Source organism: Cheilinus undulatus, linkage group 24 (assembly GCF_018320785.1).
Source record: "Cheilinus undulatus linkage group 24, ASM1832078v1, whole genome shotgun sequence".
NCBI classification, from domain to species: Eukaryota; Metazoa; Chordata; class Actinopteri; order Labriformes; family Labridae; genus Cheilinus; species Cheilinus undulatus.
Genome location: NC_054888.1, coordinates 24,661,026 through 24,688,011, shown reverse-complemented (window position 1 = coordinate 24,688,011; position 26,986 = coordinate 24,661,026). Strand labels below are relative to the sequence as shown.

The window sequence follows — 26,986 nt, the reverse complement described above, 5'->3', positions numbered from 1 at the left end:
CCATTTCACCAAATTTCCACCCATTTTTGCCAATTTAAAGCTATTTCATCCATATTTTAACTCCTCTAATCACTATTTATGCCAATTTTTTCCACTTTATCCCATTTTTGCCCTTTTTTGCCATTTTTATCTCATTTTTGCCCCACCTAACCATTTCTGCTACTTTCAAAATCCAACTTCACCACATTTTACACAATTTCTTTGGCATTTTTAACCTATTTTATCTATTTTAAAAGATTTTAATCCCTTCTTTAACAAAAAGGATCTACATTTTTAAGAAGGCTTTTAACTACACAAATGGTTAGAAAGATATTTCTGTCTTTGACAAGAGTGTTTTTATTTTTTTTTTTTTTTTTCAGGTAAAATATAAGATATGGATATCACAGCTTAACTTTACAATGGACCAGGATTTTGCTGAAGTGATTCTAGCACAAAGACACCTGTGTCTGGAAGATTCAGCCACTGGTCAGTCAGTATTCATGGCTACCATTACACCATGAAGACAAAGGAACAATCCAAGCAACTCAGAGAAAATGTAACTGAAAAGTATAAAACCAGGGATGGATGCCAAACATTTCCAAGGAACTTTCTTTAACTTTTTTTCAAGAAATGGAGGAACATGATCAGACCGTCCTCACAAACTGAGTGTGTGTGCAAAAATGAGACTAGTGGGAGAGTCCACCAAGACACCTATGACTACTCTGAAGGAGTTCCAAGATTCAGCAGCTGAGATGAATCCCAAAGGGAAAGCAAGTTTTGGAGAAACTCGGATTCAATCTGGATTAGAGTTCACCAAAAAGGATGTGGGAGACTCCATGGTCAAGTTGAAGAAAGTTCTACCAGAGTGGAGCTCTCTTGCCAGCAGACGAGATGCCAAACATGCCACCCTCACTGTGAAGCACGGTGGTGGCAGCATCATGCTGTGGGGATGCTTCTCAGTAGGCGAACCCTGGAAGTCTTGCAAAGGTAGAGGGTAAAATAAATGTGAAAATGATACGAAATCCCCCCCAAAAAACAAATTGTATCAACGATGACTGTGAAACCATTTCACAGGCACTGTTTGCATGTTTTGTCCGAGTCTCTGCTCAGTCCAAATGGGTGTAATTGCTGCTAATACAGCACCAAATGTGTTGTTTTGCAAGCAGTATGATACAGAGCATGGCATGATAGAAAAATCCCTGCAAACAGTTGAATTTTCTTGCAATCATCTGGTAGACATTTGGGCCTGGCAAAGATTGAAACACACAGCACGGCTTTTGAAATGTGCCAATTTCTACAAAGTAGGTGGAACAAAAGCAAATAAAACAAGCACACTAAAACCAGAAGGCTCACATAAAAAAAGGCAGAAGCCGAGGCCAGAAAAACATCAGATTGTACTGATTCCCTTTCTGCTCCCGAGGGAGGAACCAAAGAGAAACCAGCAGCCAAGTCGGCAATGATTAAAAAAGAGAAATGTGAGTGACATTGCAAAGCGAAGACGACGCAAATGAAGACGGGTTTTGAAATTTAGCAAAGCCTGTCCCCTGAAAACAAAGTGCCTCCCCATTAATTTCCCTCCCAAATCTTTAATGAAATGCAAATCAAACATTCGGTGAATTTGATTAATCTCCGAGGGTGGCCGAGGCCCGCTGGCTGGAACAGTGGGACACCCGTTGGCAGTCTTGTTCTGATCTCCTCAGCTCTCGCTCGGCGATGATTCATTTATTTAATTGGGACAAACTCGAAGATTCTGTTTTCCTCCATCTCGTCTTGACTTTCCTTTCACACCCTCTGCTTTGCACCCGTAAACATGCATACACTCATCAGGATGAGTTGTTTATCCTCATCAAAGAGTGAGGAGAAGCTCACTTGTCAGAACTCTTTAGTCAGGTCAGGGCTCACCTCGGAGATGCTCATCGCGCTCCTTCTGTATCGGCTTTTCAGCACATCAGTGAGACAGTCGGATGGCTGATGTTCATCTGCTTTCTTTCATCCCTTCTCCCTTCCCACTTAATCTCTCCAGGGTCATGGCAGGCCAAAGCATATCCCAGCATGCACTGGGAAAAAAGACTCTGCTCTTGTTATTTTAGCACCAAGCCAAGGATATGACATCTATTCCACCAAGTGACAAAAATAATTAGCTGCTCACTATTTCAGGTATTTTTTCTCTTATACATCAAGGAGTATACGTTTCTTCTTGCCAGGAAAGTTGAGTTTCCAGCGTGGCTGTGAAAAGGATTCCACTTCCTGTCCTTGTGTGGTGCACATGCCTGAGCTCGCCGCTGTAATTAGGCCCGTTTTGTTAATCGCGCCTGAGTGAAAGTAACTGACGGCACCCAGGAGTGGACATCTGTCAGATTGTTCCCACAGTATCAAGCAATGTTGGGGTAATTTTCTGGAATCTCTCATGAGTAGCAAAGATGCTTTTGATTTCTTCTAATCTGGATTCAGTCCAGAACGCGGTCTTTAAACGGCCTCCTCAAAGACACAGGGAACATTCTCATGGGTGCAGTTAACGGGGAATTCTAACTCTAGTTCACTTTGATGTGTTCGCTACGACAGTCCAGCATTTGCATTCACAGTAACAGGTCCTCCTGTGCTCCCCTGTAATGTGGAGCTCCTCACGGGTCTGTCCTGGGTCCTATCCTTAACCCCCTATAAACTGTAACCTGAACAACCAGCACCCTTCAGGACCGTTTAGAGCAGGGGGGTCAAACTCAAGGCTCGGGGGCCAAATCTGGCCGTTTAACCCTTAGATGCATGACCTACCAGTACCTCCTCTCTTCCATGAGTGTAATGACCTCAGTTAGAATGGATGCGTTTTAAGCTGTAAACTGAAGAAATTTCTTTCACTTTGGTTAAAGATGATTATTTTTATAATATTTTGGTCAACAAAAGAATGATTTCATGTTCGACATGTTCATTTATCACTTTTATTAACATTTTATCACAAAGCAGCTTTGAGAAAGGTAAAAAAAACAAAGGTAAACATACAAAATAAGTCTGCCTTTACAAAGATTTGGTTAAACTCTACATTATCAGATCATTTTCATAAACTATAGGAAATGATGAGCTGTTCAGAGGTATTTCAAACTGTTTAACCACCAATGATGCATGTTATTGATAACTAAATATTGATCACTGATCAGAACAACGTCCATAAATGTCGTTAACTAGAGGCTGACTCTCTAGAACAGAGCTGTCAAACTCAAGTCCTGGTCCAGTTCTACTTGGCCCAGTAAGGTCTGCAGATTTCCTCCAGTATAAAAACCTAAACTTAGCCTTGATAATGTAAAACATCCTTGTCATAAAATGTAGAAAAAGTAAAAACAATAGATAAAAAGTCAGGAATGTGGAGAAAGAAATAATTGTGTTCAGGACCCAATTCATAATTTTGGCTTTTTTAATTTCATATATTGGCCTTTAAATTTCACAACTTTAAATATGAAGTCATATTTTGACCTTTTCAATTCATGATTTTGAATTTTATCTCAAATTTGGACTTTTTTAACTAATAATTTTAAGTTTTTATGTCATATTTTGAGCTTATAGAGCCTCAATTTTAAATATTAAGTCATATTTTGACCTTTAAAATTTTACTTTCACTTTTGATCATATGTTTTACCTATTAGAATCACAATTTTAATTTTTATCTTACATTTTTAAACTCATGATTTCAAATTTAATCTAATATTTTGACCATTATAAACCTTGATTTTGATATATATATATATATATATATATATATATATATATATATATTTAACCTTTGAAAATCATGGTTTTATGGAATTAGATGTGTGGATGGACAGTAAATATATACCTGACAGTCACAGTTGATAAAAATCAAAGGTTCCTAGGGTTAACCTTTGAACTCCATAGAAAATGCTTGGGGTCATTTTTGACCCCACATATGGAAAAGTGTGGTACTGATACAAAAAAATGCAATCTAATAACAAATCCAAACAGCCTCATGTCAAAGACAACCTATCTGAGGAATACATGGAAGATTAAACCTTAAAAAATTAAAATGACAAAGATAGCGCCAAAAAAAAAAAAAAAAAAAAACAACGGCTGGGGTCATTTTTAACCTCACTTATGCATCTAAGGGTTAAGCAGCTACACTGCAGATTTTCTCCAGTATAAAACAGTAATTTTAACCGTGATGATTTAGATTTCCTTGTTGCATCATTAAAAAATGAAAGAGTAAAGACTAAAGTCTGTAGATCTCATATTTCCTATATTGCTGTTGCCTTTTTAACAAATTATTTCAAATTTTGTCTCCGGTCTGGACCTTTTCAACACCAACGTTGAATTTTTAATCCCATATTTTCACCTTTGGACTAAAATTGTATCTCTTACTTTGTCATATTAAAAGTATAATTTGGACTTTTTAATCTCATCATTAAACTTTAAGGTTCACAATTTTGAATTAAAATCATATTTTGGCCTTTTCTATCACTTTTTTCAAGCTACATCTCAAGTTTTGACACTTTTATTGCCAAACTTTGACTTTTAATCTCATACTTTGACTTTTAGACCCACAATTTTCATTATGATCTCGTATTTTGACCTTTAAATATTTCCGTCTTTCTATTGAATATATGCTGACATTTGATTTTACATTTTGACCTTTTGTACTAACAAGTTTGACTTTTTATCTTGGATTTTAAACCTTAAAACTTTTGCCTTTGATAATCTCAAAATCATTTATATACAGTGCTTATTTTTTTCCCCCATTTTTTAAGATTGGAATTTAGTAATTATTTAAATAATTTATCAGTGTTGAACATGAGATTAAGGGTTTATGGTTAAATTTGGACCCTCTAAGGCTCTCAGGTTAGTCCTAAATTCAGAATCTGGCCCCTGCTGTGATTGAGTTTGACTCTCCTCGTCTAGAGCCTCAGCCCAGTCACTGGATCTTATTTTAGAGTTATTTAATAAAAATAAGGAGTAATTGTCAATTAATTTCTCAAGAATACGGTGGAAATTACCCAGTAATAAGTTTGCATTTTACCAAGTAATAACTCTGGAATAATAAGGAAATATTTACCTAGTAATAATGTATAAATTATTGAGCATGTCCTCATAATATTAATGCGATTCTCTGGTATTTTACCCTAACCCCAAAGGTTCACAACCGTTTTTCCTCCTTTAGCCCCCCTTTCTGGTGCCATAGCAGAGCTCAGCCCCCCCAAAGACCCACACAAGCCAAAGGTGAAACATAAATGCACAAACTAACATCAAATGTAATATTTGCTACCAGTCAAACCCAAACAAAATAGCCAAACTAAAAGGTTTCCTAATGCAGAGACCATGGTATAAATTATTCCAAAGGGCTTTTTTATGATTTAGTTGGTAAAGTAAATGTGATTTTTACAACCTCAGAGCCTCCCCGCCATCCTGAAACCTCTGGTGCCTCTTCAAGGGGGTCCTGGACCCTAACCCTCACAATTTTAACAATTTAAAAAAAGACGGTTTTTCACATAAGCTGCCTAAAAATTCCTAGGTAGTTTATTTCTTTTGGCCCATGAGATTAAAGTCATGGGCTGCTCAGCAGCGCAGGGGTTCCTCCATGCAGAAGAACTTGACCCCTTGAGATCTCCCATCAGCACGTTTGGGATTAACTGGGATGGAGGCTGTCCAGAGCCTTCCAAGAAGAGTGGAGAAGGTCAGAGCTGCAAAATGAGGCCAGCTTCATTGCATTGACGTAGTTTGAATATAGAGACTGCTGCCTCTTAATTGAGCATCTAATGCTATGTGGTTGTGCAGATGAGCGGCACAGATGTAAATCAGAGCTGATGGGCCGTGCCTCCATGGTATTCAAGCTAGAGTTTTACATACTGGAGGTCTACATTACTTTAGGGATATGTAAACATCAGTTTGAACTGCAATTCATTTCCAGCTTTCCAGGTTCTACCGATAGGGCCCAGTAAACTAAGCTTTCAAAGTAACAGACGGGACAGCAGCTCTTTAAAATCCTCATTAGTGGGTCTGAACGCTCCATCCCAAACAGCTCTGAAACTCTTAAGGAATCGCCTTCATGTTGACTTAGAAGAGGTCAGATGGAGCCACATGACTTCTTCAAAGAGTTGGTAGCCTGAGGTGGGTTGTTAAGTTCTGGTGTCTAAATAAACATTATATAACTTTGGCCCAGGAGCCCACTTGACTCATATCTCCCTGTGCAGCTTGTGGAAGGTTCCCCCCAGCTGTAGCTGATGTTAAATCTGAAACACTGAAACCTCAATAATGTAAGATGGACGAATTTGAAAGAAGAAACTGTGTTGAGCGTCTAAATCAAATACAAAATGCTGCTGATTATGGAAATGTGCATCCTGGCGGTGGAAGGATCTGACTCCAAAGTCGGGTCTCTTTTGTTTATGATGATCATGTTGTAAATGCACCCCCCCTTAAGCTCCAGAGAAAGCTGCCCTCCACTAACAGGGTCTTGGTTGGGTCATTTTTCACAGGCTGCCAGTCTTGTTCATGATCACCCGAGGGAACGTTGCCAAGCTGAATATGAATCAAACAATAGCTTGAAAGCATCTCGGCTAATTGGAGATGGTGCTGCTGTGCAGTTTGAGCTTTTCTGCTTCACTTTTACCATCTTTATTAGCTCCAGTGTCACTTTTGCAAGCTTAAAACGACAACTTTTATGAAGTCTGCTGTTTGGTTTATTACTAAAAGGCTGTGCTATAGATTTTTGGAAAGTTAAAAATGTGTCACGCATTGCTACGGCTCAGAGGCGTCAACTTGGTACGGCTAGTGGCTAAATTCAGAATAATTGATGCAAAGAGGCAGAACTGGAGATGGAAATCAGACGTAATGAACGAGGCCGTGGTGGAGTCTTTGAACGTGCCAGAAGATCATCACAGCAGGAAATGATCAAGCAGGATAATGGAGGTCATGTTTCATCTAGATGGAGCTCCAGATAAGATCTAAAGCCTTGGCCAGGGTACAATAATCCCCCGCTTTGACTGCGTAACAATGACAGCTATGATCTTTAGATCAATCTTCTATAGAGTGGATGCTTGTAAGGATGGCCTCATGGCTCAAAAAGGAGTTAAAAGTTCCAAAAATGCAGTCCGGGTGAATTTATTCAGGCTTGGAGAAAAATATAACAGTAAAAACTTGCAAAATGAGGGAAGAAACACCCCTCCAACTCCACCACACATGGCGCCTTCCACCCAGCACACCTCTACATAAGCCAAGGGCAGGTACCGGCTTTGTTTGCCACTTGGCCTGCAGGTCTTTAGAAGTTCTGGGTTCTTTTGGGACCTCCTTGTTGAGTCATCATTACACTCTTGGAGTCTTTTTGGTAGGCTGGCCACTCCTGGGAAGGTTCAAAGTTTTCTCCATTTGTGGGTAATGGCTCTCAACATGGTTTGCTGGAGTTCCAAAGCCTTAGAAATGTCTTTGTAACCCTTTCCAGACCAATAGATGCCAGTGAGTTTGTTTCTAGAATTTCTATAGCTGGTATAATATTCCAATTCAGGTTGATGTTGCTTGGATGCTTTGACAGTTTTTTTTGTTTTTTTTTTTAATTTTTGCTACTTTTTTGCTACTTTTTTTGCCACTTTTTGGTCCTTTTTGCCTCTTTTTTGGTCCTTTTTGCCCATGTTTACCACTTTCTTTGATGATTTGTGCCATTTTTTTGCCACTTATAACCCTTTTGGCCACTTTTTGCCCACTTTTGCCCCTTTTTTTTGCCAATTTTTTGCCCCTTGTAGCCTCTTTAAGCCCCTTTTTGCCTTTGAGCCAAGTGGGGCCTGCAGGTCTTTAGAAGTTCTGGGTTCTTTTGGGACCTCCTGGATGAGTCGTCATTGCACTCTTGGATTCTTTTTGGTAGGCTGGCCACTCCTGGGAAGGTTCAAGATTTTCTCCACTTGTGGGTAATGGCTCTCAACATGGTTTGCTGCAGTTCAATAGCCTTAGAAATGTCTTTGTAACCCTTTCCAGGCTGATAGATGTCACTGACTTTAATTTCTGTTGATGGTTCCATGATGTGTTGGAGATCTTTTAAGCTGACTTGACTTTGTCAGACGGGTTATTTTAAAGGATTTCTGGATTTAACAGGTCTGTCAGTAATCAGGTCTGAGTGTGGAGAGTGAAATTGAACTCAGCTTTCCAAAAACAACGTGGTTGATCACGGTTAATTCATGATTTAAGGAGAAGGTTATTGACTTTTTCTACATAGGCCATGCAGGTTATGAGGCTTCATTCAGCATTTACTCGGGTTATTTATGTCTGAAGTTAAATTTTGTTGGTTTGATGATCCGAACCATTTTAGTGTGACAAATAAGCAAAAATAGAAGAAACCAGGCAGCACAGCATCAGCAAGTTCTGTGGTGAAAATAAATGTGTGCTCATGTTGTGCTAGACCTGGTCATTATCTCCAAAACTGTCCCATTATTTGACCACTCTGGAAGCAAATGGAGACACAAACCCCACAAACAGCAGGCAGCCCTGCTCTGAGCGAGCCGACCTTAAATATAGCCGGCGCTGTCCTCTCCTTATCCAACCCTCTCCTCAGCACAAGAGGTGAAATTATTTTCCAATAGCCCTGTTTTCCAATACTTTGAGAGTTTTAGCTCCACACTTTCTGGGTGTAAGTCTTATTTTTACCCCGCTGCGTTATGTTTTTTAACACAATGAGTTCTCAGGAAGCACGCCATTATGAATAATGCTACAACTTAACCGATTTCCAGAGAAGTCTAGGTCACATGGATCAGGGTTGCTTGAGGGTGCTTTTATAGACTTATGGAGCTCTTTCTACACATATTGCGTAGGTCTTTAATCCTCAAGGCTTCCTTAGGGGAGTTAATCCCAACTCAAAGTGTTTTTAGTGTTCAAAACAAATGGAGGGAAAATCCTTAAAACAAACATCAGAAAAGACCTGCAGTGGAGAAATTTGCCTACAAATGTAGCAAAGGAAAAAGTTTCTGGCTCATAATTACATAAAGCTATTATCTTGTTCACAATCAGCATTAATAAAGCACACAGAACAAAGGTAGTATTATGCAGATAATGATGAAAGTCACTTGTTATATTATTTGCAAGGCTCCCACCAAAATTAGCATTTAAATAGTGAGACGAGCTGCTCGTGTTCTCCATGTAACAGGGAATATATGTCTAGAGCTGTGGTTCTCAAATGGTGTGGCAAGGCTCATCAGTGGGCCTGAAGGCAAGTCTAGGTGTGCCGTGGGGATTCGTAGAGATACGTTACAGCGTTATGGCGAGTACTGTAACCAGGCCTGCCCACAGATCTGGTTACAGGACCCCTGAAAACCCCCAGAGAATGGGACCTCCCCATTTGGGATTTATTGATGGTATCAGTGTGTGTGTGTTGGATCAGTAGCATTGGTGCTAGCATCCTGGCTAACAGTTACCTCATTAAGAGCTGAAAAGCATTGACATTATTAATTTATGCTATTTTTAACCATATTAACCAATTTTTCTACCCATTTTTGCCACTACTTTTGACATATTAAATCATTTTGCTTTTTTTTTTTTTTGCATTTCTGCCACTTCTTATTATTACTTTGACCCATTTTTGCCACTTTTTTTTAACTTGTTGCATCATTTAACCCATTTTCGCTACCTTTTTGCCACTTTTCACCAAATTCACACTTTTGCCAGTTTTTGCCAGCTTTTGCTTTTGTTTTCCCACTTCGTTGCCCAATTTAGCCTTTTTTGATCAGTGAAAGCCCAATTTTACCAACGTTCTACAATATTTTATCCTTTTCGGTCCACTTATAACCAATTTTTGCCACTATTCTGACACAACTTTTTGCCCATTTCAACCCATTGTTTAGACACTCTTTTTTTTTCACCTATTTTCACCCATTTCTGAAATTGCTACCCATATTTGCCACTCCTTTTGACATATTAAACCAATTTGCTGCTTTATTTTAGCATTTTTGTCACTTCCTATTACTACTTTTGACCCATTTTTGCCAGTTTTTTTATTTTTTTTTGCCACATTTAACCCATTTTCGTTACCTTTGTGCCACACGAATTTTGCTATGTTTGGCAATTTTTTGCATTTTCTTTCCCATCAGCCCTTTGTACCACCTTAGGTCACTTTTGCCCTTTTTTGCCATTTTTTTTTTTTTTTTTGCCACTTGTATTCTATTTTGCCACCCTTTTGCCCATTTTTGCCCACTTTTTACTTTGTTTGACCACTTTTTTCATCATTATTAACCCATTTTACCACCTTTCTACAACATTTAATTCTTTCAGGCCACTTGTAACCCATTTTTTGCCACTATTTTGACACTTTCAACAATTTTTTTCCCATTTCAACCCACTGTTTGGCCACTTTATTTTTTTATCACCAATTTTCACCCATTTCTGAAATTTCTACCCATTTTTTTCCACTTCTTTTGACATCCTAAACCAATTTGCTGTTTTTTTTTTTGTTTCTTTGTTTTGTTTTGTTTTTTTGTTTTTTTGTTTTGTTTTGTTTTGTTTAGCATTTTTGTCACTTTGTATTACTACTTTTGATCCATATTTGTCACTTTTTAAAAAATATTTTTTTGCCACATGTAACCCATTTTTGCTACTTTTTTGGCACGAATTTTGCTATTGTTTGACTATTTTTTTTTTATTTTTATTTTTTACCAATTTTCACCCATTTCTTAAATATCTACTAATTTTTGCCACTTGACATATTAAACCAATTTGCTGCTTTATTATAACATTTTTGTCACTTTCTATCACTACTGTTGACCCATTTTTGCACTTTTTTTTAACTTGTTGCCACATTTAACTCATTTTTGCTTCCCTTTTGCCACACGAAGGTTGCTATTGTTTGTTTGTTTTTGTTTTTTTTGCAATTTTTTCCCATCATTATCAACACCTTTTAACCACCTTGTAGCAACTTTAACTCTTTTTTTTACCACTTTTCTGCCACTTGTGATCTATTTTGCCTGATTTTTGCCAATGTTTGACCACTTCTTTGCCCACTTTTGCCCTTTTTGATCACTTTTAACCTATTTTTACCTCCTTTCTACAACATTTAATCCTTTCAGGCCACTTATTACCCATTTTTGCCATTATTTTGAGACTTTTAGCAAGTTTTTTTTTTTTTTTTTTGCCAATTTCAACCCACTGTTTGGCCATTTTTTTTTTCAATTTTCACCCATTTCTGATATTTTTGCCCAATTTTTCCATATTCTTTTTTTTTTCATCACTTTTAACCCATTTTTGCCGCCTTTGCCCACTTTCCCATCTCCATGAATCCCCAGTTGGCTGGGCCTCAGAAGCTCTCCCCTTTATCTCCCCTTATAGGCCACCTTGACTGTGATGTTATTCAAAAAGTCCATTTTGTAGCAATTTTAATATGGTGTGCCTTCAGATTTTGGCTTAACCTCAGGTGTGGCTTGGGTGAAAAAAAGTTTGACCACTGGTGTAGAGAAATGGATATAAATCCAGTCTTTAAGCCTTAGACAAATTGACCTATGACTGACAACTGAAGAAGATCATTCATGTCATGTTTATCAACGTTTTTGCCCAAGGTAAACCGAAGATAAAGACTCTATAAATATAGCCATACAAAAACAGTGCCTTTGACATGTTAGAGAGTTTTTAGAGTCTTGGAAATGGCATACAGTATCTATAGAAAGCCCCCCATCTGACGTGAAAAGCCCTTTTGAAGTCCAGCCAAAAATTCTCTATTAGATCGAGATTTTGGTGTTGACTCGGCCACTTCAGAACATTCACTTTACCCTCTACCTTCACAAGCCTTCCTGAGAAGCATCCCCACAGCATGATGCTGCCACCACCGCGCTTCACAGTGGGGATGGTGCGTTTGGCGTCTTCTCTGCTGGCCAAAAAGCTCCATTTTGGTCTCATCAGACCTTCCTCTTGACTATGGAGTCTCTTTTGGTGACCTCTAGTCCAGATTGAAGTTCCATCTTCCAACCTTTTCTCTGAGTTGCTTGGAGTGTTCTTTTGTCTTCATGGTGTAATGGTAGCCAGGAATACTGATTTAACAGTGACACAGCTGTCTTTATACTATGATCCCTTGTGGCACATTCACCATAAAAAAGCCAAAATTAATTGACCATGATGGATTTATAAAGTAAATAAAAGGGTGAAACCTCCATGGGGGGTGAATACTTGGACATTTCATTCAGATTGAAGTGGGCTTGAAGCGACCACTGTGAGGCTAGTTTTAGCGGTATCTCTCCATTGTTGCTCTGCAGAGTATCACTTTTATGTTTGAATTATAAAAATTGCTGCAGCCCCATGCCAATAAATAAACTCCGAGCTATAAACAAAAGATCATCACACAAGCAAACCCCTGTCCTCTGTTCACACTATCAAGCCAGTGCAGCTAAATCCCTAGAAGCCCATTTGGGTTTGTTTTTGCCTCTTTCTGCCTGCTGTGCTTTTCTGTCATGCTCACTTTAAAATCTATTTATTCTTTCAGGGTGACGGGTTGTGCTTACAGGCTAAACACTATCCCCCTGCATTAAGCCAAAGGAGCAGTGCCAGAAAGGGCAAAAAAGCAAGTTCATCACAGTCAGTGCCATAATATCAAGACTATGCGCAGAGATGACCGGTGTTATTTTAAGAAAGCAGGATCTTGTTCCGACTTGTTTCTCAAAGTGCTGGAAACAAAAACAAAGATTGATTTTTAGTGGCACAAACTGTCTGAACAAATAGGATCTGAGATGAGAAGAACATCCTGTCCATTCTGGGCCTCAGGCAGGCCGGGACAAAAGATCAGACCATCAGAGGGTCTGGCAAAAACAGAATCAGGATCAAACAGTCAGGGAAAGTTTCTTTTTACTGCTTGTGGTGTTGATTTTTACAGCCAAACAATGCCAAATAAGTTTTTCTGCTTTGTTGAATGAGTTTTAGTCTCAACACTTGCAAATGTTCCCCCATCTTTCACCCAATCCCTAACTTTTAAAATGTCACAACATCAGTGCATCCACTCACTTGCTGTCCTTGCCATTGCAGGACCAGATTCTGGACTTAAGACGAAGGCAACGCATGAAAAAAGAAGTCACGGCTTGAAGTGCTTCCTAGCTAACTGCTAATGCCAAGACTTTATGTTGATGTAAAATAAACGCCAGTGAGTTTGAAGACTGGCGAGTGCTTCGTTTTTTTAAGTCTTGGCACTAAATGTTTTCAAACTCACTTCTCTTGTTTGAAGTTGCTAGCTGGGCTAAAAACAAAGACAATATATGTGAAAGAACTACTATAAATGAAAATGTTCTGGGGGTCGTCCCCCTTTTTTTGCCATTTTTTAGTTATTTTTTTAAACTTATATCTAATTTTTGGCATTTCTAACCCATTTCTGCTACATTTAAAATCTATTTTCACCACCTTTCCCACCATTTTTTGCCATTATTAACCCATTTTAGCTGTTCTTTAACGTGTTTTAATTCTGTTTTTAACAAAAGAATTGACATTTTTAAGAGGGCTACTTCCTACACAAATGAATTAAAGTGTGTTTCTTTGATAAGAGTGGTTATTATTCAGGTTAAATATAAAATACCACAGCTTAACTTTACACTGGACTATGATTTTGCTGCCCCCCAGTTTGGCTGGGCCCCAGAAAGCTCTCCCATTCAATGGTGTGCACAAGGGGTGGGCAGGGGGCTGGTTGACCCCCCCCCCCATGGCCAAGGTGTTAAAAAATGTGTGCTAAAGTGCCCTCTTTGGAGCCAAAACACACATTAAAGTGCCCTCTAGAGCCAAAACTTGTGCTTAAGTGCCCTCTTGGGAGCACTAACGTCTGCTAAAGTGCCCTCTTTGGAGCCAAAACCCACGATAAAGTGCCCTCTTTGGAGCCAAAACACGTGCTAAAGTGCCCTCCTGTTTGGCAAAACACACGAAACTGCCCTCTTGGATGGAAAAAACACACTAAACTCCAGAAGACCATTAGGACCAAGAAATACTATGAAACATTACTGTTGTTACATGACTTGTTTTTGGGCCCTTTTTTGATCTATATTGAGCCAGAACTATATCTCACAGAACCAGTTTGGATTATCTGGTGCTAATATGGTGTTAAAATGCACTAGAATACAAGAAATGGCATCTACTTCATTGAAAATGTTCTGGGGGAAGACCCCCAGACCCCCTAGGGATTTATTTATTTATTTATTTCTGTGTGTTCCTCACAGTCCAACGTTGAATCTACACAGTTCTTGTGGATGCTGATCCTAACTACAAACTAACTTGAGTAGTCTGTCTAGTTAGTCTGTTTTGAGGCTATATAATGTGCCATTTGTAGAACATAAACATGTCTAAAGTGCCCTCGAGAACACGCCAAACTTAGTGCCCTCTTCAGTGGCGAGAACGGGGTGTATATGCTCTTTTTTTCTCTTCGCCCCTGCCCTTGAAAAAGTCTGTGCACGCCACTGCTCCCATTTATCCCTCCTTATGTGCTGCCCTGTCTGCACATGACTATTCTTAAAAGTGCATGGCTGTTCAACCATCTTCAGGTACAGTCGGGGTCCCCGGTCACTGGCACCTTTATTTTGAGAACCCCTGCCCTAGAAATCGTTGCTTTTCTCAAAGACAATCATGTAGGGGAATAATTTGTCCTAGCAGAAGACATTTCCCTAATTGTTATGCTGCACGACTACAACACTGTTTGAAGGAGGTGAATTAATGTGAAATTAAAACTCGAGTGCTTTTTGGGTCACTTTCAAAGAAAGTTCATGTTGACTGTGTCAGTCATGAAATAAAGCAGCCAATTAATTTTATTTGACACAGCCAGCGTGTTTTGTCACATTTTTGTGACGCTTACATTGTCATAGTTTGGCACAGCCTGATACGTCCCTCCTGAATACTCGCAGTGACACTTCTTTCTCAAATTGCCAATCTGTCTCTGCAATATTGACTTTTTAAATGGCGCTGCCCTCGTTCCTTACATGTCAACATGCCAGAATGAAATAAGGCCTGTCCATCAGTGGCTCCTAACTAGTTGAAGTGAGAAAACTTTGCAGAGATATCCAACTCATCCCAGCTGTATTAAAATTGCATGATGGGGGGTTGGGGTATTGGAGGTGGTAGGGGTTGAATTAGGGCTGGCTGGCAGGCCAGGCTGTGCTGTGAGGTCAGTGGAATCGTGGTGGATGCTCAGAAAACGCCAAAGTAATCAATCGCCCTTTAGAACTCTGCAAAGAAGATAGGCCTTTAGCTTCACAGGCCAAAATTGTTGCAGATTTTCAGCCTGCTCCTTACACTTTCCATCAGAAAACGAGGACTTCAAAAGCTTAAATCAATAGTTAATTATCTGCCGCATAAACATAAATACAGTTGCAGTTGTTCACTGCAGAGGTGCTGGACCAAGGACTAAGATCTGCTCTTTTTCATCTTCACTTTTAATCATCCTCAGAGGATAAGGTTAACCTTGTGTCTCTATCGGCGTGCATTAGTGTGATACACAGTGTTACTGCGGCTCAATGCCTGGTTATGCAAGTGAATCATTGAAGTGGCTGCACACACATCATGTCTCTGTTGCACTGAGGGGAGTCTAATACAACGCCGAGCGTAGTGGCTGACCTTATCATGTCCAATGATAACACGCAAGAATGAAAAATGAAGTGTTCTACCAGCTGAGGCGTCATTTACCTTCAGAAAATATGCAATTTACAGAAATCCAAAAGCAAAAGAGAATCTGAAGATCAGTTATTCTTATTGCCTTCACTATTTTAGTGCTGGTTGGTTTGTTTTATAATGTGGATATCCATGAAACTGAATAATTGAATGCATTTTACATACACAAGCCATGCATGCAGAGTTTGACCAGTCAGAGGATGCTCTGCATACACGGGCCAATCAGGCGACTGTCTAGCCTGCAAACAGACTCCCTATGTAGCTGGGTACATGACATGAGCTGCACAATGAACAAGAGAGAAGCGATGAAATCTGAAAGGCTTTTTTTATCACTAGATGCAAAAATAGATGTTTGAATTCCAACAGAAGTGGGTTAACCCTTTCACCGCCGATGTCGCAAAATTGCAAAAAGCAACATTGCTGTGTTAAACAGGCTCTAGCTGCAAATATAGTGCCTAATGTTGTTACCACTTTTCACCAGGAGATGGCGGACATGAGTAACTTCAATCCCAGCAGCATTTTTGGGTGTGTTTCTATTCAAAGTTTTGGAGTTTATAGAGTTTGAAAGATGCACACCCGGTTGAGGAGACGAGTCAGAGCGTAACCGAGAGAAAGACAGTGAACTGTAGTGAGAATACTCACAGTGCTGGGAGGAACAGAGGAATATTCACCCTCTGCCATGACTTCCAGTCGTTCAGTGAGACCATGGGTGAGACTGTGCGTCTGTTGGCACCATCAGTTAATGCATGCGCCATGACAGTCCATATGTAGCAAAGCCGATGCTTTGCTACATGTGGACTGTCATGGCGTGGCATAAAAAGTGGTAAAAGGGGTTAATAGTCGTGGGAGGCACATGGGATTGTGGTGGGGGGGGGGTTCAAAACGCCACAAATAGTGACGGAGATCTGGAATGACAAAAACCGCGAATGTAGAGACATGGTAGAAGCCTAGAGTAGAAGCCATGGGAGAAAACACAGAGCCAGTAGTGGTGGAGGCTGCCTGATGATGTCAGAATATGCAAATTAGATGAGTGAATTTACTCCCATCACAAACTGTGGGTCATACTGAAGATATTTCTCATTCACAGTATGCCTTTATCTCTAACCATTTTCAAGCTACAGCCTTTTGAAATCTTGATATCAATATTGGATATTTTCTTGAAAAAACTCCGGTGCCCAAAGGGTTAAGTTTCTGTCATGAAATCAGTGCAAAAATAAAAACTCAGTGAAAGGATGGTGGACAATTTAAATCTGTGGCAATTTCCCATTTTGCAAACAATCCATCAAAATACAAGCAGAGGTACAAGAGCAGTAGTGCATTTTAACACATGTGCAATCAGAGTGAGTAGAACTTAGCTATTTTGATATAGAGCTGCATTAATATTCCCCCCCTTTAAAGTGACTGACCTAATTCAACAGAGGTCCAGCCAGTTGGTGCTACTAGTCTGACAATTACTGAAATGGGGATCACCAGAGTGCAGTGAATGTATAAAGACACCTGTGTCTGGAAGGTCCAGACACTGGTTAATCATTATTCATGGCTACCATTACACCATGAAGGCAAAAGAACACTCCAAGCAGCTCATGGAAAAGATTATTGAAACGTAGAAGTCAGCGGTTCCAAGCTTCAGCAGCTGAGATGGGAGAGACTCTGCAGACCAGTCAGAGCTTTATGGGAGAGTGTCAAAGAGAAAGACACCGTTGAAGAAAACTCAGATTCAATCTGGACTAGAGTTCACTAAAAGGCATGTGGGAGACTCCATGGTCAAGAGGAAGAAAGTTCTTTGGTCTGATGAGATCAAAATGGTCTGTGCACCCACTGCAGCCAACTGGAGGTGGAAACAGAAATTTACTTTCTAACCACCTGTCCATTTTACACCACTATGAACAGGACTGTCTACACATTTATAAGAGAAAAAATATATAGACAGTATAATTTCTACTTTTTTTTAACACAATTCTAAAGTCAAACCCAATGTTTTTAAATGCTAACCTTTTAGCACCTCCTGCATCATTAACTACACAAAATTCAAACTCATCTATTTAAACTTAAACAATATAAAATTGTGTTCTTTTCTGAATTGGCAGATGTGTTTTTCCATTTATTTTATGATTAGATTTTGCAAATGTTGTTTTTCAGGGGGAAAAAAAATTGTATGATAACAACTATGTTGTTTTTCCAATTTTCTTCTGTGAAATTGATTTTAGAAATTGTTTGAAGGATGCACATGAATATTTTAGATTTGATTAGTGCAATGTTTGGGCTCAAAGAAAAGGTTACCTGAAAATAAGTAAGATATTCATTCATTTATTGGTAGCAAAATTAACATTACAATTCTAAGCATTAGCACTGAATGCTGCATGTTTTCCTCACATTGTGTAGGAATGCATTTTCTTTTTTTTTGTTTTGTTTGTTTGTTTGTTTTGTGTGTGTGTGTGTGTGTGTGTGTGTGTGTGTGTGTGGGGTCTGTCAGGAAACGTCCATCAGATGTTTTTTCTTTCATTTTTTTTCTGTTCAAAGAGATTGGAAAACATTTGGGATGTATTTTGTTTTACTTCAAAAACAGACTGAAAGGCAAAATCTTTCAGGTGTTTGTATTCATTTTTCTTAAACTCTCTGTAAAAAAAATAAATAAATAAATAAATAAATGAAATAAAATATAATAAAAAAGAGAGACTATAGAAAAAAACACTTGTGAAATTGGTAAAAATAAATAAATAAATAAATAAATAAAATAAAAATAAAAATAAAAATAAATAAAAATAAAAATGGAAATATGAATAAATATACAACAAAAATAATAATAAAAATACAAATAAATAAAAATACAAATAGATAAAAATATGAATGATGATAAAAATTTAAATTTGAATTTAAATTTAAATTTAAAAATAATAATAATAATAATGAAATGGTTTACATTTGGAAAAGAAACTTGTAAAAATAAAAAATATGCCAAAAGATGAATATGCCAAAAGATGAACTTTTCTTCCTTTTAATAGTTGACAAAATGCAACTGTGAACCATGTTATATTTAACACATCCAAGACAACCTTTAACCTGTTTTGTTTTATATTTTCTACCTTATCCCCAAACTACAGATAATCATAAAATGTTTAAAGAAAGTCTTTTTTCTTACTTGCACCTTTGGGCATCCATACCAGCCCTTTAAAAGGTTTGGAACCACTGTGTTTATTCGCTGTTTAAATTTTGAAAAATAATCTTACTCCACTGAGAAAAGGCAAACCCTAAACATTTGTTTTCCAGCATTTTGAAACACCAGCACAAACGTCTTATTATAAGATTGTAATAAGTGGTCAGCATCTTCAATGTGTGCCTCATAAGCCTCTTTGGCAGCGACGGCTGCTTCCAGTGTTTTGGATATCTCTGAATGAGCTTGGCACATTATGAATTTTGGAAGTCGTCCCATCATTGTTTGCAGATTTCCCCAACCTATAATCTGCTCTCTTAGAGGCATTCTTTTCACGAAGCCTCACTTTTCTTCTGAAACCACTGCAGTGTTGGTTTTTGCTCTCCTGGGGTTAACAGTAGAGCTCTGGGGTCAAAGGACTGCAATGATTATTGATACTCTGAGTTGACTCTTTAAAAATGTATCTGACCTCGGCTCCATTTATTTTTCCCTCAGTCCCTGTGGATGTGGAGCCAGCAGACGGACTCTGCCCCTACTGCGCTGTTCCACCTTTACCATGTTGGTACGAATACAACATTTAGCCTCAAGGGCAGAGAGTTTAAAATAGTCGGCCACTCCAGAACATTCCACTTGTTGTCTTTAACCCGTCCCGTGGAGCTTTCTCTGCATGCTTCGGCTCATTCTCTCACTGGAAAATAAATTGTTGTCTGCAGAGTCTCTGGCTTAATCCCTGACTTCTTCTTTTCAATAAACTTTTCTCTGAGTTGCTTGGGGTGTTCCTTTGTCTTCACAGTGTAATGGTAGCCAGGAATACTGACTGACCAATGACTGGACCTTCCAGACACAGGTGTCTTGACACTACAACACCTGAGACACTTGTATTAATGCCTTGTTATGAAGTATTTACCAGTCACACCTCCAGAGAAACCACACCACTGTACTCTAACCATCTGGTACCTCATGTAGGGATTTAGTTCTCGTTAATTCACTTCTTATTGTCACTTCCTGCTCTCCCTCCCACCCCACACTTGTAAAATTATGCTGCTGCCTGTCCTTCTGGCACAAAGACCTTTTTCTAGTTCTGTCAGTGTCATTCTCTGGGGCTCTTGTCAATTCTTTCACAAAGATCATACAGTCTTTTTTTGGAAACTGGCGACTTTCATACAATATTTTCCAACTTCTGGAATAATTTCTCATGCGCCGTCATCTCTGTGTTTGATTAAGCTTTTTATTCCAGGCCACATCTCATCAGCTGCCAAGGACAGAGCCATCTGAATGCTTTTATTCTTTGAATTATCAGTGCAAAAAGGGGCCAAAACACACCAAATAAAAAATAATAGACTACAGAAAGGAGGAAAAGAAGAGACATTGTTATTATGCTTGTTGCATGGGATGCATGGGGAACCTTTCTGAAGGTATAAGTGACAGAAAAGAGGTGATTAGACATTTTCCCATCATGGTGTTGGGTTTAGGTTTTGTTTTCTTTGTCTTCTTAGAGTTTTGATCCCATGAGAAGCACCATATGAAAAAGTTCAGTTAATCTTCAGCCTGTTATCCAACGTTTCTTGGCACATTAGTGTCGGTATTTTGGAGCTGAAGACTGTCTGGTTGTGGGTTTAAACAAAACCCATCTGCTTCAGTTTTCTAGTCATACTTCCAGGTCAGTTTCCTGCATCCAAAAGTATTTGTCCTCAAGACGTGGTGATTTTGGTAGATTTTAGATTGGTAACTTGTTCAAGGCCATGTCTAACCCTTTCTGTCGGCTTATAAAACTATGATATACTGCTTTTACTGTTGTCCTGTTTCTATAGTAATAACCTCTTGGCTCTTCCTGCTTATTTACAAGAAGTATTGAGGCACAGTTGTCAGAATAAATGTCATTTTACCATGGCAGAACCTCCATTGTTTAGCTCAGTTCAAAGATAGTTGGTTTACAGAATGGAGCTAATGTCAACAGAGCTAAAACCCCTGACCTTTGATACTCTGTCTTAAGTGCTTTGGTTATTTGAGAGAGTAGACTGACACAGCTTCTGCACAACTTTGTCCCCTAATCGAACTGTGAGATACTTAAAGATTCAGATCACTAGGGTTAGGGGTTAGGATAGGGTTTAAGGGTTACGGTAAAGTACCACCTAATTTCCAGAGAATTGCCACAATATTATGAGAATTAGGCTTAGGTGTCTGGGCAAGGGGGTTAGGTTAAGTTGGGTGTACACTTTGGAAATTCAAGCTATCGTACGACTGAAATCAGGAAAGCCTGTGACAGAAACCCCCGGAGTTTCCTTTTTTAAAAAGACTCACACACTCAGGGTGAAGTGTCTCCAAATTCTCTCTCTCTCCCCTCTATCTCTCCCGCTCTCTCTCCCTCTTTCCTTCTCTCCCTCTCTCACTCTCTCTCCCTCTCCCGCTACCTCTCTTTATCCCAGAGACACAACAGGTCCGTGGAGAGGAATATTTCCTGCTGGTTTATTTCCTTTATCATAGCGGGATGCGTCAGAAAGTCATTCCAGCCGTTGCCATGGTAATTTCGGACGTTGCCTGACAGTTTACGAAGGAAAACAATCCCCCAAAGTTGTTTATTCTGCTCGAATTTCTGCTCTCACTGTGAAGCGTCTGGAGTCATACGACCAAAATATCAAACATGCCAGAAATCCTCACTACCAGTCGGGCGTAGGTCGTGCGGTTGTACGACGGGCTGTGGTAGGCCGTCGTATGCCCCTGTACACAGCACGAGAAACGACGCCCGATCCGACTGAGAGTCCCACGACTCCCTTTGGAGTCCAAATTTGTGGCTGAATTGCAGGAAAATCACAAAGTGGACACCCGCCCTTAGGGATTAAAAGAGCTGGGGATGGAGTAAAATGACACTAAATAACCAGAGAATTGCCAACATAGTATTAGGGTTAGGTTAAGGGGTCAAGACAAGGGGTCAGGTCATGGTTAAAGGGTTACAGAGTGGGTAAAATACCAACTAATTACCAGAGAATTGCCAATGTATTATGAGCATTAGGAGTAGAGATCAGGGTAAGGGGTTAGGTCAGAGTTAAATGGTTTAGGATTGGCCAAATGCCTCCTAATTACCAGAGAATTGCTGTGATATTATGAGGGTTAGGTTTAGGGGTCTGGGCAAGGGGTTAGGTCAGAGTTAAAGGGTAAGAGATAGGGGAAATACCAACTGATTACCAGAGAACTGCCAATGTATTATGAACATTAGGAGTAGAGATCAGGATAAGGGGATAGGTTAGAGTTAAATGGTTCAGGACTGGCAAAATACCTCAGAATTACCAGAGAATTGCCATGATGTTATGAGGAATAGGCTAAGGGGTCTGGACAAGGGTTTAGGTCAGAGTTAAAAGGTTAAAAATTGGCAAAATACCACAGAATTACCAGATAATTCCAATGATATTATGAGCATTAGGTTTAGGGGTAAGGGTAAGGGGTTAGGTCAGGGTTAAAGGGTTAGAGATTGGCAAAATACTTCAGAATTACCAGAGAATTGCCACAATATTATGAGGGTTAGGTTTAGTGGTAAGGGTTGGGTGTTAGGGATGAGGTTAGAGGGTTAAGGTTAGGGTAAAATACCATCTAATTATCAGAGAATTGCCGCATTATTATAAGGATTAGTTTGAGGGGTCGGGGTAAGGGGTTAGGTTAGGGTTGAAGGGTTGGGGATTGGGTAAAATATCACCTAATTACTAGAGAACTGCCATGATATTATTAGGGTGAGTTTTAGGTGTATGGGTCAGAGGTTTGGTCAGGGTCTGAGGGTAAGATTAGTATAAAATATCACCTAATTACCAGAGAATTGCCACAATATTATACGGAATAACTTGATCATTATAACAATATTAGTAGGTGCAATCTCCCTTAATATTTCAGAGTAATTACCTGGTAAAATGCCAAGTTTTTTAGTATAATAACCACCTTATTGTTGAAAAAAATACAATTACCACAAAACTACTAATTGGGACCCACTGAAATTAAGTGTATTTCTTACCTTCTTACATCCTGTTAATCTTTTGAGAACAGCAAACATCTGTGGGACTGACTTGCTTCTATCTGATTGTAATGCAGTTGAAGGTGGCTAACATTAGCAGTGCTCGTCTTTGCAGGTTAACATCTACATTCATGTGCTGAAGATCGTGACTGCTTTCCTTATATGTAAGTATGACCTGACACAACTTTATCCCCTTTTTCTCGATCAAAATATCGCTAAACCCCCACAATCCTGCTTTAAATAAGCATTAACCATTCCTCTTTGTTTTATATGATAGACTTTATAGGTTGCAGCAGCATCAGCTGATTGCATAAAAGCCAAAATAAACTGCTCCTTGTAAAGGTTTTTAAAGGCCACATCCCCCTGAGACAATTTATCACTTGATATTTTGTTAGAGAACCTGAGAGCTCTCCAATCCCAGCAGAGAAATTCAAATAACTGTCTCTGAAATATCAACAGTTAGTAACGCCGGAAAATTATCTTTGAACCGTATCATTCCTGAAATAGCTATTTCCTGAAATCCTCCCCGTCTTATTTCCCTCCTCCTGCAGATTAGTCACAGCGGGCGCCCGTTTTTACCACTGTTTGGAAATAAAGATCAAGCTTCCCAGATCGGTAAATCAAAGAGTCTCTGAGTTACTGATCCTCAGGAATAGAAGGCTGAAGCTGGCTGTGAGAGGAGGCTATAATGTTGTGCATGTTTAATGTCCATTCATGGCTTTGTAGCAACAGAGAGATTAGCTTTTCAGAACAAGCTCACATGTGCAACAATGATACGCTATTCCCTGTGTTTGTCTGCTATTGTTGCTCCTGCTGTAGTTTCCTTCTGCGTGAATGGACCGTGCAGGATTCAGGATCAAGCAGAGCTGGAGTCTTAAATAAGGATGTGGTTTAGGCGTGCATGATCAAGGCTTAATCTGCAAAACAGGGAAGATGTGGGAGGACGCAGTGTTGATATTTTCTTGATGAACAGCTGCTGATCAGGCTCGGATTTTATTGTTTTTACAGCCATGGTAATTTATGTAATTTACTGGAAAAAAAGGATGTTTTCCATCACATTACAACTTCTGAATGAAGAATGAGAGTGGAAGAAAGAAAGGAAAATAAAAGATGTTATTCTAAAATGTATTTTAGCAAAAAACATCACATTGTTGCATCAACATACAAGAGTTACATTCTTTGAAGAAAATTAAGATTAGAAATGTAATCTTCACCTCCTCCAACCCCAGCCTCCTCCTTTATAGCATCAAGCTTCACCTCCTCCACCCCAGCCTCCTCCTTTATAGCATAAAGCTTCCCATCCTCCACCCCAGCCTCCTCCTTTATAGCATCAAGCTTCCCATCCTCCACCCCAGCCTCCTCCTTTATAGCATAAAGCTTCCCCTCCTCCACCCCAGCCTCCACCTTTATAGCATTAAGCTTCCCCTCCTCCTTTATAGGTTTAAGCTTCAGCTCCTCCTTTAAAGAATAAAGCTTCCCCTCCTCCTCCCCCCAGCCTCCTTATTTACAGCATAAAGTTTCCCCTCCTCCACCCCAGCCTCCCCCTTTACAGCATAAAGCTTCCCCTCCTCCTCCCCCAGCCTCCTTATTTACAGCATAAAGTTTCCCCTCCTCCACCCCAGCCTCCCCCTTTACAGCATACAGCTTCCGCTCCTCCTCCCCCAGCCTCCTTATTTACAGCATAAAGTTTCCCCTCCTCCACCCCAGCCTCCTCCTTCACAGCATAAAGCTTCCCCTCCTCCTCCACCCCCAGCCTCCTTCTTTATAGCATTAAGCTTCCCCTCCTCCACCCCAGCCTCCTCCTTTATAGCATCAAGCTTACCCACCTACACCCCCGCCTCCTCCTTTATAGCAAAAAGCTTCACCTCCTTCACCCCAGCCTCCTCCTTTATAGCATAAAGCTTCCCCTCCTCCACCCCAGCCTCCTCCTTTATAGCATCAAGCTTCCCCTCCTCCACCCCAGCCTCCTCCTTTATAGCGTAAAGCTAACTACCATTTATATTCCTGACAGATGAGACGAATAAAAGCAAAAGCCAGGTTGTTATTCATAAGAACCTTGTTGAAATATTCAGTTTTCTTTAATTCAAAGAGTTGAGACCAAAATGTAAGTGCCAAGCTGTCAAATATTCAAAGCACATTTTATTTCTGCATCATAATAACAGGCAGTAGCAATCAAACGTTACTATAAGTAGTGACTAAGGTCTGTTTTCAACATGAGAGAGGATATATGATTAACCAGGTGTTAATCAAATTAACACCTGTATTTCAATACTCCTGGCTACCATTACACCACGATGAGACAAGAACATTTCCTGTATGAATGCAGACCTGCTTTTATTTTGAAAGAAAATGATAGACATTGGAAAGGTGAATGTTTATGACTTATATAAAGGAACTTGTCGTTGATTGAAAAGAAAGAAGATGAATTTTGACTCGTCCACTCAGCTGTCTGAGCTTTTAAACAGAGATGAGACATCCACAGGAGCAGTAGTGGCTGCAGGAAGATTACCTTTTATTTCCTATCATCTAGATAAGGTCAGTTTTGTCTTCGGGCTCTGACTCAGGAAATATGCAAGAGCTTCAGAAAGTCAGCTAGTCTGAATTTCTGACAAATGCTCTGAGTTTTTCTGGTCATCTGAATAAAAACAACCGTTTAGTCGTTCTCTCTGACCTGCAGCATCTTTGGTCCTTCAGGAATTTTTCCTCAAAAACAGGCGATCAGACGGAGAAAGTAGTCCCTCCTGTCACCTTTCTCCACCCTTCGGGCGTCTTTGAGAGTCGGTCAAAGAAAGGAGTAGCTTAACATGAGCATACATAAACATGAGCCGAACCTTGCTTTGACGCACTTGCCCTCTCTTTAGTCTCACTTTCCCTCTTTTTTGAAGGGCTGGTCTCATGCTAATCTTGTGCACCTGTTGAGAGGTGCTGCCCCCTGCCACTCCCTATCTTTCTGCAGATGTCAACCGCCCGCTGACTCTGTCCCTGGATAAATGTCGTGCAGGAGGATGATTTGGGGGACAACACGCCCTTCTGCATAACTTAGAACGGGGAGAAAGTTTCTGCTTCTTCCTTCATTTCCAGCTCTTGTGAGGAGTTTGTTTGCATTTTTATGCACTGATTGAGTTTAAAACCAAGATTTAAAGGCTGCCAGCGCTTGCTTCATGTTGTTCTATTTATTCTCCTGCCATTCGTTATACAAATACTCATCCCAAAAAGTCTAAAGGAATGCAGAAACATTACATTTGAGAGTCTAATCTGCTTGTTACCATCATTAAAAATCTGTTTACTCTCCAAAAAACCTCCGGTCTTTGGATTTCGATCCAAATACACATCCAGCTTTCGGATGTTTTCTTTAATTCTCAAAATAATGAGACAGGCTGCTAATGTGGTCCAGATGATGCACTTTGTTGTGTGTTTTTTTGGTGCCGGGATCATTGGGGAAATGATTCTCTGCTTCCTCCCAATGACCCATCTGTCTTTCGGCGCGCTCCCCTCGTCTTTTATAATTAGGAGAAATTGCCAAGAAATCAGGGTGTGCATACTTCCGTAACAGATAATCCAAAGTCTTTTGAAATGTAATGAGGAGAAAGCAAAGAATGGGGAGCGACAAAGCATGGGAGATGCAGGGGTATTTATACAACAAGTCCCTACACATAAAGAACAAAATGCATGCACATGTATGAGCAGATAATAGAGGCCCAGAGGATGTAGCAGGAGAACAATGGGAATGCTAACAAAGAGGATAAAGAGTGGAGGAGGAGGAGTAGTGTGCACGATAATAAGAGGAAAAGATGTGATGTAGTAAAAGAGTGAAAAAGAAGAAGCAGGGGAATAAAGAAAACATGATTCTTTAAGATAATATGGTTCTGAAAAGTCAATTAAAGTCAGAGGAATTATTAAAACTACCATTAAACCTCAAAGGCTTCAATTCTGTTTGTTTTATATATGGTGCTTGGTCTTTGGTAAGAGCAGCTACTACCCCAATGAGTCAAAAATAGATCACAGAAATATAACACTCTTAAAAATGTTATTGCAAAATGGATCTACAGTTTTACTCAGCTGAGAAAACTCTGCTCAAGAGATACTCTCTGGGGTAGTCAACCAGTATGGAGGAGGTGAAGCTTGATGCTATAAAGGAGGAGGCTGGGGTGGAGGAGGTGAAGCTTGATGCTATAAAGGAGGAGGCTGGGGTGGAGGAGGGGAAGCTTGATGCTATAAAGGAGGAGGCTCGGGTGGAGGAGGTGAAGCTTGATGCTATAAAGGAGGAGGCTGGG

At 39.7% G+C, this 26,986-nt stretch overlaps 1 long non-coding RNA gene across 2 annotated transcripts in view; it reads left to right on the top strand.

The window, feature by feature from the left end:
• Positions 1-26,986, top strand: part of LOC121506067 — a 354,205-nt gene that overhangs the window by 319,907 nt on the left and 7,312 nt on the right. For both annotated transcript variants that reach the window (XR_005991607.1, XR_005991606.1), the window contains exon 4: positions 22,828-22,876. This is a non-coding gene — a long non-coding RNA (uncharacterized LOC121506067). The remainder of the gene's footprint in view (positions 1-22,827; positions 22,877-26,986) is intronic.